The 14,026-nt window shown below is 38.4% G+C and overlaps 1 long non-coding RNA gene across 1 annotated transcript in view; it reads right to left on the bottom strand.

The window, feature by feature from the left end:
• LOC123595872 overlaps positions 1 to 5,723 on the bottom strand; it is a 200,950-nt gene extending 195,227 nt beyond the window's left edge. Inside the window, exon 1 of the long non-coding RNA XR_006711414.1 lies at positions 5,617 to 5,723. This is a non-coding gene — a long non-coding RNA (uncharacterized LOC123595872). The remainder of the gene's footprint in view (positions 1 to 5,616) is intronic.
• Between the last annotated feature and the right edge of the window lie 8,303 nt (positions 5,724 to 14,026).

Here is a 14,026-nt window from a genome sequence, read left to right as displayed (position 1 = left end):
AGAACATCATTCTAAATACTTCTAGACATGAAAATCAACCAACTGGTAAAACAAACCAAAGTCCTCTGCGGGAAACACTATCCTTAAGGACCTCCAGGAAGTCATTTTCTAAACTTTCTTGAAAACTCAAGTAAGAGTTTATTATAAATAATAGAATCTGACAGCGCTGGGAGGCAGTTTGTAAATTCCATTCTATGATGAAATCGTACAGCTGGAAACTTGAGAAATAGACTAAATAAAATGACCTTAGAGGTAACTTCAAAACAGCAACCCTCATTATATTTCTGGATCCTAAGTTTCCTACTTCGTATATAATTTCAGGACACTTAAACTGCCAATTGCAAGAAGAGATCAGATAAAAATACTCAGGAATTTAAGACACAACTATAGAAAACATATATCAAAATATGTATGTTGTTGACACACACACACACATATATATACACACACATACACATACACGCATAAATAGTAAAAATACATAAATATATAATACATAAGAACTTTTTTAAACCTTTTACAGTTTTGTCTCATTTTTTTAAAGTATTTGGATATGTGTGTATGTGTGTGTATATGAATCAGTGGGAGACATACTGATTTATATAAAATCATGGACAAAAGTAGCTTATTGATGTAGAAAACCAGCAGAAAATACAGGAACACATCTAATTATAAAAGATGGGAACTATACGTGGAAAAAATTGCATAAAGACATTGAAGCTGAGTCAAGTCAAGGGAAGTCTCCAAGCTCTTCTTTTAAGAATAACTGTTAAACAGATTTCATTGAAATTATACTTCACAACATGTTAATTCCCTGTCCCTAAGGGATTCCATTTTGCATAGAACCTAAATAAACTGCCTGAAGAAATTTTGCTGAGATTGGATTTAATTACCGACCTAATTCTTCAGTAATGGAAATTCAGCCAAACAACTGGGAGAAACTGCTGACTGAATAGAGACCTGAGTGACCTAGCTAACTGGAAGGGAACAACATTTTTGATTAATTGAAAGGACAAACACTTCATCTTAAAATATCTAAAGGTGAGACGTGTCGCACTAAATAAATCTACAACACTGTTTGATAGCACTTTCCCAATAACCCTGTGGAGTACCTTTTCATATGGTAATATATTAAATAGCAAGAAGCATAATTTTGCAGGCACCTTTCTACACCCAAAGTAAAATTTAGCATTTTTTAGAGGCTCCTGAATAGGCATTTCTACTACCTATAAAAACAATCTCTTACATTTTCAGGGTTATTTTTACCGCAAAGGTCACCAATTGTAATTGGTTGCAGTACTTTTGTATGGCACACTTTTGTTTGAAGTTGGTAAGAGGCTGTTAAGTGAAAAATCATTTTGGGAGAATCTAAGTGGAGTTGTAAATGTCTTTACAAGATAAACTGCCTCCATAGCAATGAACTGCAATGATTCTACATGTTATTTCAAACATGGAAATGTCACAATTCTTCCCTTTGCAAAGCTATCCCGAAATCAGCAACAATTAGTATGGTTGTTAAAAAAAAAAAGATGACTTTACTGATATTAAGAATTCAATGCCACACTTGGGGCGCCTGGGTGGCGCAGTCGGTTAAGCGTCCGACTTCAGCCAGGTCACGATCTCGCGGTCCGTGAGTTCGAGCCCCGCGTCGGGCTCTGGGCTGATGGCTCAGAGCCTGGAGCCTGTTTCCGATTCTGTGTCTCCCTCTCTCTCTGCCCCTCCCCCGTTCATGCTCTGTCTCTCTCTGTCCCAAAAATAAATAAACGTTGAAAAAAAAAAATTAAAAAAAAAAAAAGAATTCAATGCCACACTAGAATCAAGTTTATTATCACTGTTCTAATACATCTTGAAATTAACATGCAGCCTTTAAATGGTGTGTTTTGTTTGTATGTTAATACGTTTTTAAGTATTGTATGATCTGTTCAAATATGTTTCTTAAGTAATAGGAGGGGAAAAACAGGTTTGGCTACTTTAAGAAGTCATTGTAGGACTTGTTTATGAAAATGAAATATCACTAACTAGGGGAAAGTTATTTAAAGGGACATAACATGATTGTTGCCAAAGTAACCTCCCTTGATTGGAGGAAAATCATGACAGGGAATCATGCTGTAGACAGAAACATCACACATCTCATTTTCTTTCTTCTCTCCTTGTTTTAGGCTAAAGGGAAAGAACAAGGAGTTTCTCTATCCTCAGAGCTGCCTGGAACACATATGGAGTCTAGAGTCACATAAAGAAGCCAAGGGATAAGCAGAAACACATTCAGAGATGAGCAACCAGAAGGACATGAGACTGGACACCAAGTCACAGGATGTCTAGTTTGGAGAGGGGGCAACTAGGGAACAATACAATAACTAATTTAAATATTTGGAGTTCTTTCTTTAAAATTCATTTTACTTAAACTAAAACCAAAAACAGTTTACCTGTTTCCACCCCCCATCCCTCCCACCCTCTGCTTCTAGGAACCACCAACCTGTTCTCTGTATCTATGAGCTTGGTTTGGTTTTTAAAAATGTTTTTTTTTAGATTACATATATAAGAGAAATCATATGGCATTTGTCTTTCTCTGTCTGACTTATTTCACTTAGCCTAATGCCTTCAAGGTCCATCCATGTTGTCACAAAATGGCAAGATTTCAATTATTTATGGCTGGCTGAATAATATTCCATGGTATCTATATACCACAATTTCTTGCTCTATAATGTAGAATGTGTCTTTAAATGTGTTTGTGCAGGGACAGAAAGCAACATTTACCCACATCTAGGCAAGCATCTGAAGGTAGCACCCTGCCCCAACTGCAGGCAATGGACTTCTGGCCTTCTCCTGCATATTATTGTTCCCTTGATTTTCTTGTGGGGGACTTTGCTCCCTCAGGTTTCTCCCCTGGGTCTTTTCCCCTTTTTTATAAATACAAGTAACACACTTAGACAGAAGTAAGTCTTATTTGGTTATCATTATATAAAGGATGCTATTTGCTTGGTCTATAGGAATCTTTATTATTTATTTCAAACTGTAAATATATACATCTATGTGTGTGTGTATGTATATATATGTTTATGATTTAATTCATGTTCCTTCGAGGGAAAATACTTGGAATATGTAGAAAATAGAAATTATCCATAGTCCTGCTACTCAATCACTACTAAAATTATGCTCCTTTTCCTCATGACTTTTCTGAGTATTTTTAAATTTTTTTTTTAATGTTTATTTATTTTTGAGAGAGAGAGACAACGTGTGAGCAGAGGAGGGACAGAGAGAGAGGGAGACACAGAATTTGAAGCAGGCTTCAGGCTCTAAGCTGTCAGCACAGAACGCAGCATAGAGCTTGAACCCATGAACTATGAGATCATGACCTGAGCCAAAGTTAGATGCTCAAATAACTGAGCCACCCAGGTGTCCCTTTTCTGAGTATTTTTGTAAAGTTCTAATCTTTGTACATAGTCACTTTTATAAGCAGTTCTCCTCACTCATTAAAAAAAGATTTTTATGTTCTTAAAAATACTTTAAAATCTTTAATGATTTTATAGCTTTCTATTATAATATTATTTAACTATTTTATCATTTTGGGGCATTGAGAGTGATTATCAACTGTCCCTGTTGTCAATATGTTGGGTTATTAACCCATCTGGAGTTTTTTGTTTGTTTTTGATTTTTTTTTTCCCTGAAAATTTTCACTTTGCTCCATGACCTCTCTTTTGGTCCTTTGGGCTTTGCCTCAGGGAAAGGACAAGAGGGCAAATGAAAAGAGTCCACACTCAGCTCCCGAGATTTAAGGTAGACTTCTGAAACTTGCAGCAAAGATGAACAAAAAGTTACCTTTGAGCCTTAAAAGCCTGACTTTTGAGTGTCAAATAAAATCATGATGTTTGTGGTATTTATACCATATACAATAAATTTGAAAGCATGTGAGATTAGCCAAAACAGTTTAGAAGGGATAAAAACATACAAGAGAGAAGTCTGAGACATGAGGGTAGAGCCATGGAGTTAGATGGTGTGGGTCTCTGAAAAGAGATCCTGCCCTCTGACCATCATCACCAGAGCCAAAACTCTTGGGAGAGGGTGAGGGCAACGAACTCCAGATAGGTTTGGGGCTTTGAGTGAAGAGGAGACCAGTGCCCCACTTCCTGACTAGAGACTAGGCAAGAGGCAAGTCTTATAGAGGGCTCTACCTCAGCAAGATGACAGTGGGTAGAGATGATGCCATGGTGGGGGGGGGGGGGTGGTCTACAGGGAGACACCTAAGAAAGCTCCACAGAGTTTCCTTTGGCCACATTGTAGAATAGAAGAAGAGCTTAACTTTGCCTGTGCCCCACTGAGGCATGGAGTCATTAAAAGAGAGCTCACACTCTCATTAAAAGACATCTTAATGACATCTTATTAATGTCTTAAGAGACATCTGTCTTAAGATGTCTTAAGAGATATCTGTCTTAATGTTGGGATTAACGACTGAAAGGTGTGCCAGTGGAGTACAGCAACTAGACCAATGAGAACCCAGATGCCTCGGCAGATGCTGCAGTGGAAAAGTCACGGAGCCCAAGGATCACTTAGAATAGTGTACATCACCAGATGCCAACTTGGGTAGAGAATATCCCAGGTGCACCCTCTTCTTCATGCATTGATGTAATGTAACTTCTTCACAATTGAGATGTAATCTCAGAAGGGGGAATCCTGAATTTACTGAGAAAACCATAATTTAACTCAGTCTATCCTGAATTGCCTAAGATTAACTATCCAAGTAGAATAAGGAGCTCAACAACAATGTTAATTTTAGTTGGATAAAAATTATTACATTTTTGCATACCCAAATCTTACACCACACTTCACCACTCGCTGATTCGCAGCAATAAGAACTTGAATGCCTTTGTATCTGGTTTTAGTCATTTACCTTTATACTCATTTATTCCTTCAATGAAATTTTCGAACACCTATTTTCTAGGCACTATACTAGCCACTAAGGTTAGAGCATGGAACAAAACAGATATAGCTCCTCTCTGTTTTCACTGACTTCCAGTTAGGAAGACTGACAATGGAGACGTTATTACAACAAAGTAATGTGGCCCTTTTGACAAAGGAGGGGTACTAACCTGGTCTTCTTTAGGCAAAGCATGAGAGACACAAAATCCCAAAGAATTAACAGACATAAGTCAGAGAATAGTATCCTAGTATCCTTTGGAAGAAAACAGCTTATCCAAAGTGTCAGGGATCAGAGAGAGAAGGATGATATGGCCATACATTACAACCATGCACTTAGCATTTGAGAATGTATGTTGTGTGTCTTATAAATGGATTTTCAAGCACCATGTTGCCACAGTTTAAATAAAAAGGTAGGACTAAGGGCTAGAATTAGAAAAATAAATTCTGTGAAAAATACACCCTCTGTATTTGATAACCTACCACTTTTATTTCCACTTAAATCAGTAAATAGATACTTCATTTTTCCATGACTGGAACAGAGACAGATAATTGCCTATCTCAATATTAATTTTCTACTTTTTCTCTGATTGTAAAAAAGGATTTTACTCAGTACAGTCATATCCTCAGCTTTTCTCCAATTTCAGATGTGACCAGGGAAATAAATTCTGGTCATCTAGAAATAAGTAAAAGTATAGGAGGTACCTTCAGGAAATCTTCTTAAGTTCCCTTCACTCTGCTGCCATCCTAGAGTGCAAGCATGATATATGGATCTCCAGCTGTCATCTTGAAACATGAAGACAACACTTGTACTGCAGGAATTGTGGAGTGAAGAGTGAGAAGGACCTTGGTTACCAATGGTTTTGTAAAAGCCACCAGACTAGCTTCAAAATTGCTTTTACATGAGAGAAATAAACTTCTCTCATATTTGATCTATGTTCTTATTTATCAGGGGTATCTTATAGGTAGCCAAGCCTAATCCTACCTAATACAGTGTGGTAAGGAGCTGATTTAGGATAGCTGAGAAATAGTCTAAATCTGTGGCAAAGGTCCAAAACAAAAATCAGAAAACTCTAAGGCTTAAAAGAAATGTAGAAGTCGTTATGTCCAACCGTTTCATTTTGTTTAACCTGATCATTATCACTCTCAGGGTTCAGGCTGTTCATCCTCCTCATTGATAAGATGTCTTAAGTCTAATAAGCTTCTTCAACAGTATGATCTGGTTCCTTCTACTCACCATCCTTATTTCCTAACATTGAAATTATGCTTTAAAAAAAATGAAGGAAGGAAGGAAGGGAGTGGGAGAGAGGGAGAGGGGGTGGAAGAGGGAGAGAGGGAAGGAGGAAAGGAGGGAGAGAAAGAAAAGAAAAGAAAAGAAAAGAAAAGAAAAGAAAAGAAAAGAAAGAAAAAGAAAGAAAGAAAGAAAGAAAGAAAGAAAGAAAGAAAGAAAGAAAGAAAGAAAGAAAGAAAGAAAGAAAGAAAGAAAAAGAGTTGTATGCTCAGGAATTATCAACTATTTCTAGTATCCTGATATAACATGCATCTCATAACCCCGTATGTTTAGGTATTATTTTCTCCATCAAAAATATGCTTCCCCTGCTTAGTCATTTTGCTCAAAAATTTCCTTCTCCATGACAGCTGCCTACCTCCAAATTACCAGGCAGGCTGATCACTTCCTCCTTTGTGTTATCTTTTTGGTGTACGTGTTTTTCTAATATTATATATAAACATGTAAATAGTCACTATCTAATGAGACATCGTTTATTTCTGTATTCCCAGGGTCCAGCACAATAACATATAGTAGGTGCTGAATTTGTTGAATTGACTTTTATTTCAAATTAGAAAAATTAAGAACTCTGAAAAACTAATCAAACTAGGTTGTAACAGAGCAAAGAGACCCAAGGGTTGTATCAGGGGCCAAAACAAAAGAGACAAAGCCAAAACATCACTTTTATATATAACAGAGGTCAAGTTGGAGGGCTTGGCTTATATATTGACACCCATTAACACTGAACTCCAGAATTGGGCAGACCTACTGGACTAGCAAGGAAGCACTGGAAAGGGGCTAGGCTTCCATGCGTCATAATAGAGGGAAACGCATGTTTACTTCTGAGGGAAGGAAAATGGGAGCTGAGCTGAGCATGCCCTACTAACTGAACTCAGAGGCTAAAAATCTCTCAGAGACAGAGCAATTAACAGGGAAGAAGGGAGCCCAGAGTTATAAGAACTTGAGCTCCTCTCATAAGAACAAAGCCTCAGGAGTGGGGAAGAGGTGAACCCCATCAACATCCCCCAGCCTTTCATTCTCTTAACTCATTGAGCATGAAGCTTAACTTCATTAAGCATGAAGCCTTTGGTCACAAGAGTTGTGGCTCTCTCCCTCAGTAGAACTTTACCCCTGACCCTCATGAGACCACACTCTACACCAATTTCTGCTCTTCTGGGTTTCCTCCTGGGTCCAATGGCAAAGCTTAAGCTTTTAAATGTTTAAATATTTAAATGTTGTCCCCAGAAGAATCTGCAATGGGTCAAAACAACACATTCATTGTATCAGCTTTGAGTCCACTCCACGCCAAAAGCAGAAAATGTATTTCCTATTCTATTTTCTGTCCAAAATTCTGTGTAGGCATGCTGTCCAATGTAGCATGACAGAGGTTCTGCAGAGATTGAATGCTATCTTAAAGATACTTCAATAATAAAATGACTTTAAAGAGATGTTTCATATTTGAACACAATTTCCCTTTTATTATTAAATTCCAAGAAAGAAATTAAAGCCCGAAGATGGCATTCGTTTACAAGTTGAAGACATTAAAATCCGAAAGAACTAAAGCCTGAAATCAAATTCTCTTGTCCTGTGTGTTGAAGTTCAAAGTGTAAAGTTCAATGGGGCTTCTTCAGCAACTGTAGCAATCTTTCCCTGGAATGGGTTTGGAGCTTCAAAACCCTCAGAAGTCATAGTAATACAATGCCTAATTTCTCAGAAGCCTCACTTCCAAAATTCCAGAGCTAACAGGTCACACAGAATTATCCTAGGCCTTTTCCAGATCTACCTAATATAGAAATCCATTCTCCTGCCATTAATTCAATTAGTGCAGGCCAAATTACATTCCCAGCACCAGGGCTGCCGAGACCCCAAGAGTAATCCCATGATATCTGAGAGGAAAGGAAAATATTCTTGGCCTCAATCTCAGCAGGAAGTCTGTCATTCAAGACCAACTGTCTGGATTCCATGACCTGTTTACTTAAGCCAAACTAAGAAAATTCTCCCAACAAGTTATTTGAGCCTACACATTTAGCATTTTCATTTACACTTCTTTACATTTACATTTTTGTGGACAAAATAAACCCATCTCTGATTCCTACGTCCTCACATAAAGTGTCATGTGAGGCATTTCTGTCCCCTTCAAATAATTGCAGTGGGGCTTCAGGTGATTTCTTCCACATCCAGCATACCCAGTACTTCTTAATTTTTTTTTTTTTTTTAACGTTTATTTATCTTTGAGACAGAGAGAGACAGAGCATGAACGGGGGAGGGTCAGAGAGAGGGAGACACAGAATCTGAAACAGGCTCCAGGCTCTGAGCCATCAGCCCAGAGCCCGACGCGGGGCTCGAACTCATGAACCGTGAGATCATGACCTGAGCCGAAGTCGGACGCTCACCTGACTGAGCCACCCAGGCGCCCCAATGTTTATTTCTTATTGGAAGACAGAGAGAGCGTGAGCAGGGGAGGGGCAGAGAGAGAGGGACACACAGAATCTGAAACAGGCTCCAGGCTCTGAGCCATCAGCCCAGAGCCCAACGCGGGGCTCGAACTCACGGACCGCGAGATCGTGACCTGGCTGAAGTCGGATGCTTAACTGACTGAGCCACCCAGGCGCCCCTACCCAGTACTTCTTGATCCCTTTCCCATGGAGTCTTGGGCCCCTAACACCACCCTGAGGACAGGTTCTGTCTGGTGACACAACTGCACCACTTCCTGGGAACAGGTATTTTCTGTCCTGTGCCACAGTGGTTGTCTCACTGCCTCTAGCTTGGGGGTTGCTTGCACTGTGAGACCTGCCCCCTTGGGAAGAGGTCTTAATTCCCCCATTTGTTTTAGCTGAGGAATCAGATTCCTGCATGAAGAGATGTTGATGCTTCTCAAGCTTGTGCCCTGAGGAAAAGCCGTTTCAAATGTCTTGGGGTCTGACTAGCTTTTTTTATTTTTTATTTTCCTGCTATGTCTTTTTCTGAAATACTGGGACATACCACTGGTATTTAATTTCCCTCTGCTATTTCCTGACAGCTTTCAGGAAGGCTATTTGAGTTTGTTAACAATTTAATCTAATTCTTAAAATGGTCTCTTTCCTTCTCTAATCCCAAGAGCTAATGCTGCTTTCTGGAACTGAGTGCCTCCCTTCTGTTCACTTTATCTTTACTTTCTGTTATTTTTATAACAACTCTGCATTATTAATAAAAGAGAAGAAATCAACAAGTTCTGGGTTTATTGTCCAAATATTTTCTACTTTATTCTCAAGGAGATGGATAATCCCCACCTCCCTGGAGATATTCTTCCATCAGACATGTAGCTAAAGCTTGAACTTGTTCTTTGTCACTGGATTTCTTCACATCTCTTCTCTACTTCCCTTTAGGATCCTCACTTCATAAATTTATCAGCTAGATTCATTAAAAGTTCCTTCCCCAAAGTATTATTTCAGTGAGCTTCTATGTGACAGAATCATAGTATACAGAGAAACAGGCAATGCCATTTCCCTGAGTAATATATGAAATTGTTGAATCATTACGTTGTTCACCTGAAACTAATATAACACTGTATGTTAATTATACTTGAATAAAAAACCAATTTGCCTATTTCACATGCATTTCCTCTCTCAGTTCTGCCCAGATTTTTTTGTAACCACTTGGGGTTGCTGTCCCAATCTCTAAGAAGTGGTTCTTCAATTGTTCTGAGTGATGGCCTGTGACTTTCAGAAATCATCTCTCAATGACTTGGCCTTTCTTGGAGGAATCACTCAAGGTTGCTGTTAGGTTTGTTTGGATCCCAGTCACCATTTCTGCTCTAGTAACAACAAAAATATCTTTCCTTCTTAAGAGCAGTTAGAATCTGGGTACTTTTCTCCCCTGCTTGCATTTTTATCATTCAGGATGCCCTTTTCCCCTTATTCTTTCTTGAATGAATAAACAAAAAAATCTCTTCCTCCAGTTTAATCAGCTGTGTTCCTTTATTTTCTTAATCTTTTTGTGCTCCTGGGTTTGATAGTAAAACTGAAGTACCCTTTTCAAACCACTCTGGTTTCTCCTTGTTTTCCTAAGCAAATGGGATTATTACAGGCAAATAGTTCCAAGCATAGAACATTTTTGTTTCTAACTCTGTGTTTGTAATAATGTAATTTGGGTGACTTTCTATCTTAAGGGAATGGCATTTTCTTTCTAACAGGGGCTGGGTGACTTTCTATCTTAAGGGGATGGCATTTTCTAATAGGGGCTCACATCTCTTACCTGTTCATTAAATCTAACGTAAGTTTATGGTGAAGCCATGTATCAAGTCAGAGTTAGAACTTATACCAACATAAAGCCAATGTGAGATCCTATAATGGGACAGTGAGTCATAAAAATAGGCAGAAATGCCACATGAAGTCAAGGTCTCTCCACGGTACCCTCCTTGATCCTGAAAGAGGAAGAGAACGTGGAATACCCAATGTAGTTGCCTAACCAGCCATGGTACTAACTGTATAAAGTTAGGGCATCTCTAAGTGTTCTGTTATACATGCAGAATTCAGCTGCCCTTCAGTTTAAAAGTAGCAAATACTCTTTTGTCAGCCAGTGACTAAAATACTTGCAAAATTCTTCTCTACAATGGAATCTTTGCCTTGGCTAAAGAAAAGCTAGCCTGTGCAGTAAGCTAAAGCAGCCTCTACCTGAAGCTCCCAACACAGCTAACGGGTTCTCTTATTTTCTCACATAAGTTGTGTAAGTCAGAAGTTGCAGTCACCTGCCAAGCTCAAAATACCTCATGATAGCTAGAGCTTCTTTCCTAGGCTACAGAAGTTCAAAGACATGTGCAAAAGTGTAAAAACATGTTTGGCCTAAAATAAGCCTCTGTAAACCAGGCATAAATATCTTTTCTTGAAATTTTCTCCCTCAAAATGTTCTTTTATTTCTCAATGTTCCTGATGAATAAACCATACCTGTGAGAGCCCCTACCCGATAAATCGCACCCTTATCCCACACTGTTTATTTATTTTGAAAGTGAGAGAGCACACGGGAGGGGCAAGAGAGGGAGAAAGAGAATCTGAAGCAGGCTCCACACTCCCAGTGCAGAGCCCGACCTAGAGCCTGAACCCATGAACCACAAGATCATGACTGGGGCCGAAATCAAGAGACAGACACTTACCCGCTGAGCCACCCAGGCGCCCCCTACCCTCAGTTTAGAACAAGTTGAGAAATACAACAAAACATAAGAGTGGGAGGCCAAAATAACACCTGTTACTGATAGAGAGCAGCCTCTATGGCATGGTTTGTTTGGTAGGGCAGTGCTGGACTTGGGTAGGCCTCCCCATATGTAGGAAGCCTGACTAGGTAAGGTTTACAACTTAGAACACACAGGCTCATTCTCAATAAGAAAAAAAGTTGGAGCTAACTCAAGCCGGTTCACGTACTTTTCTCAATGCTGACATTCAAATAAAACATTTCATCTCTCTAGGAGCTGAATAGATAAAGGATAGAGAGGCCTGGAGTTACATTAATAGAGCCGACTTCCCAAGAAGGAAATACTAGGAATGAAGAATTATTCACAGCTAACAATATTTGCAAACACAGTTGAAATCCTTGCTTATTCGTTTTTGAACTGACAGTAACTTTTCTCAAGATGTTTGTGTTATTCTGATGGTATAATATTCTCATGTTTTTAATACCATATTGCACTGCAATTTAATAAATCCCATTCATGGAATTCCAATGTTTAAAATATCAACATTATTTTCATAAAATTTGACATCAGAAAGTCCATTTTAGAATTCAGTCTTCCACTCTACAAATGGGGAATGTATTTATAGTAAGCTCTGTTATTTAAATGTCTGGAAATGGATTTCTCATAAAATTGCAGGCCAGATTATTCAATTATTCCCTGCCAAATAATTTCCCAAATCCAACTTCAGTAGATATATCAGAAGAACACAGATGTGTAATGGTATAACAATAACTCTACATAGAAATATTCACTGTTTACATGTGTTGTATTATCAACTAAAGAATCCAATCTTTGCAAAGCAGGAGGTTGGAGGTGGGGAAAGTTAAAAGGATGTGGTTAAGAAATGTACCAAAATGGAGAATGCATACTCTAAACAAAGCCATTCCTCAGCTCCAATGAATTAAATTCTAGAAACGAAAGGAATGCCTATTTTTTTTTCTAAAAAAAAAAACGAGAAAGAAATTCATTCTTTATAGGATATTTCTAGATTTTTAAATATTGATACCAAGATATTTTAAAGCAATGTGTAATTCAACACTATGTAAACCAAATTAAAAACTTTGTAAGCCAGGAGTTTGCAGCCAAATGTTTATACAAAGAGTAACTAATACTCTCAACCCAGTGGCTAGATTCTGTTAAAACATAAACCTGATCATGTAATTTCTCTAAAACCCTCCACTGACCTCCTTTCTGGAAGGAGCAGCGGAAGGGAAGGAAGAAAAAGAAAAGAAAGAAAAAACTTAATTAACTGTGGTTTATAAGACTCTACATTAGTGGTGTGCTGGAGAAGACGTACCAGCTCACAAGGTCTAATAAATTTTATAGAATTTTTGAAAGCTCGTTGTTCTCATGTTAGTAGCTTGAAATTGCCGTGGCAGGAATATTTACACCAGAGAAATTAGTAAACAGTGAAAACCAGGGATTTTTATTAATTTTGCCCCCAAGGAGCCAGCTGTTAAAACATTTACCAGCACACCAGTGCCCTATATAATCTATCCTACTCCATGCAAACCCGATGCAGCTCTGACATCTTTTACCACTTTCCCATTTTACCCAACTCACTCCACTGGCATGTTCCTTCCTGCCTCAGGTCTTGCCTATATTGTTTATTCTGCTTAGAATGCTCTTATCCCTGATTAGTTCTCTTGTTGAAGAGGTTTTCCCTGATCATCCTATGTAAAACAAACCAATGCTCCACATCCATAACACATCTGACGCACACTATTTTATCTATCATCTATCTTTGTGGTATAATGTAATTCACAAGGGGAAGTGTTACCTATTTTGTCCTGCTATATCCCCAGTGTCTTTAAAAAAATACCATGGCACATAACAAGTGCTCAATAAATATTTTTCTGACCTAATGAATGGATAAAAGTTGCACTTAGTGGTCTGAATCTAAATATTTATAGTTATATGTATCTCTTTCTTGCCCATAAATTAGGTGCTAGATCACTTAAGGTGATGAGTATTAAGAGTTACAGTTGTTGTTGTTGTTTTTTTTAACACATATCTATGTTTTGCATTATATCCATGCTTTCTAGAAATCTGTTGTATCATCAGAGTGAGTCTAACCATGAGTCCACATAGTCAGTCTGTTCTCAATTTAGTGGCAGGTACAATTAACTACATACACCAAATGGTGCAAGTACAGAAGGATGAAAATAACACTCATTTATCAGAGAAAATAACCAGAACCTGACAACTGGCTGTTTTAAAATAAAGGGAGAGGTCAATTTACTCCAAAGTTTTGGGGGGTTTTTAAAAATTTTTTTTTTTAGCATTTATTCAGTTTTGAGAGACTGAGACAGAGTGTGAGTCCGGGTGGGGCAGAGAGAGAGGGAGACATAGAATCTGAAGCAGGCCCCAGGTTCTGAGCTGCCAGCACAGGGCCCAAAACGGGACTTGAATCCATGAACCATGAGATCATGACCTGAGCCGAAGTTGGAGGCTTAACCACCTGAGCCACTCAGGGCTCCAATTTACTCCAAAGTTTTACACCATGTACTAGGAGAAAAGTGGTGTACTAACACAAGCAAGAAGCTAAGAGGAGTAGTTGGTTTAACAGAAAAGCTGGTGAATTATTTTTTTGATAAGCTAAAGTTAGTGAAGATGATATTAGGAAACACACCAAATGTCTCGAC

This window comes from Leopardus geoffroyi, chromosome A1 (assembly GCF_018350155.1).
Source record: "Leopardus geoffroyi isolate Oge1 chromosome A1, O.geoffroyi_Oge1_pat1.0, whole genome shotgun sequence".
NCBI lineage: Eukaryota > Metazoa > Chordata > Mammalia > Carnivora > Felidae > Leopardus > Leopardus geoffroyi.
This window is presented reverse-complemented; position numbering and strand designations above follow the sequence as displayed.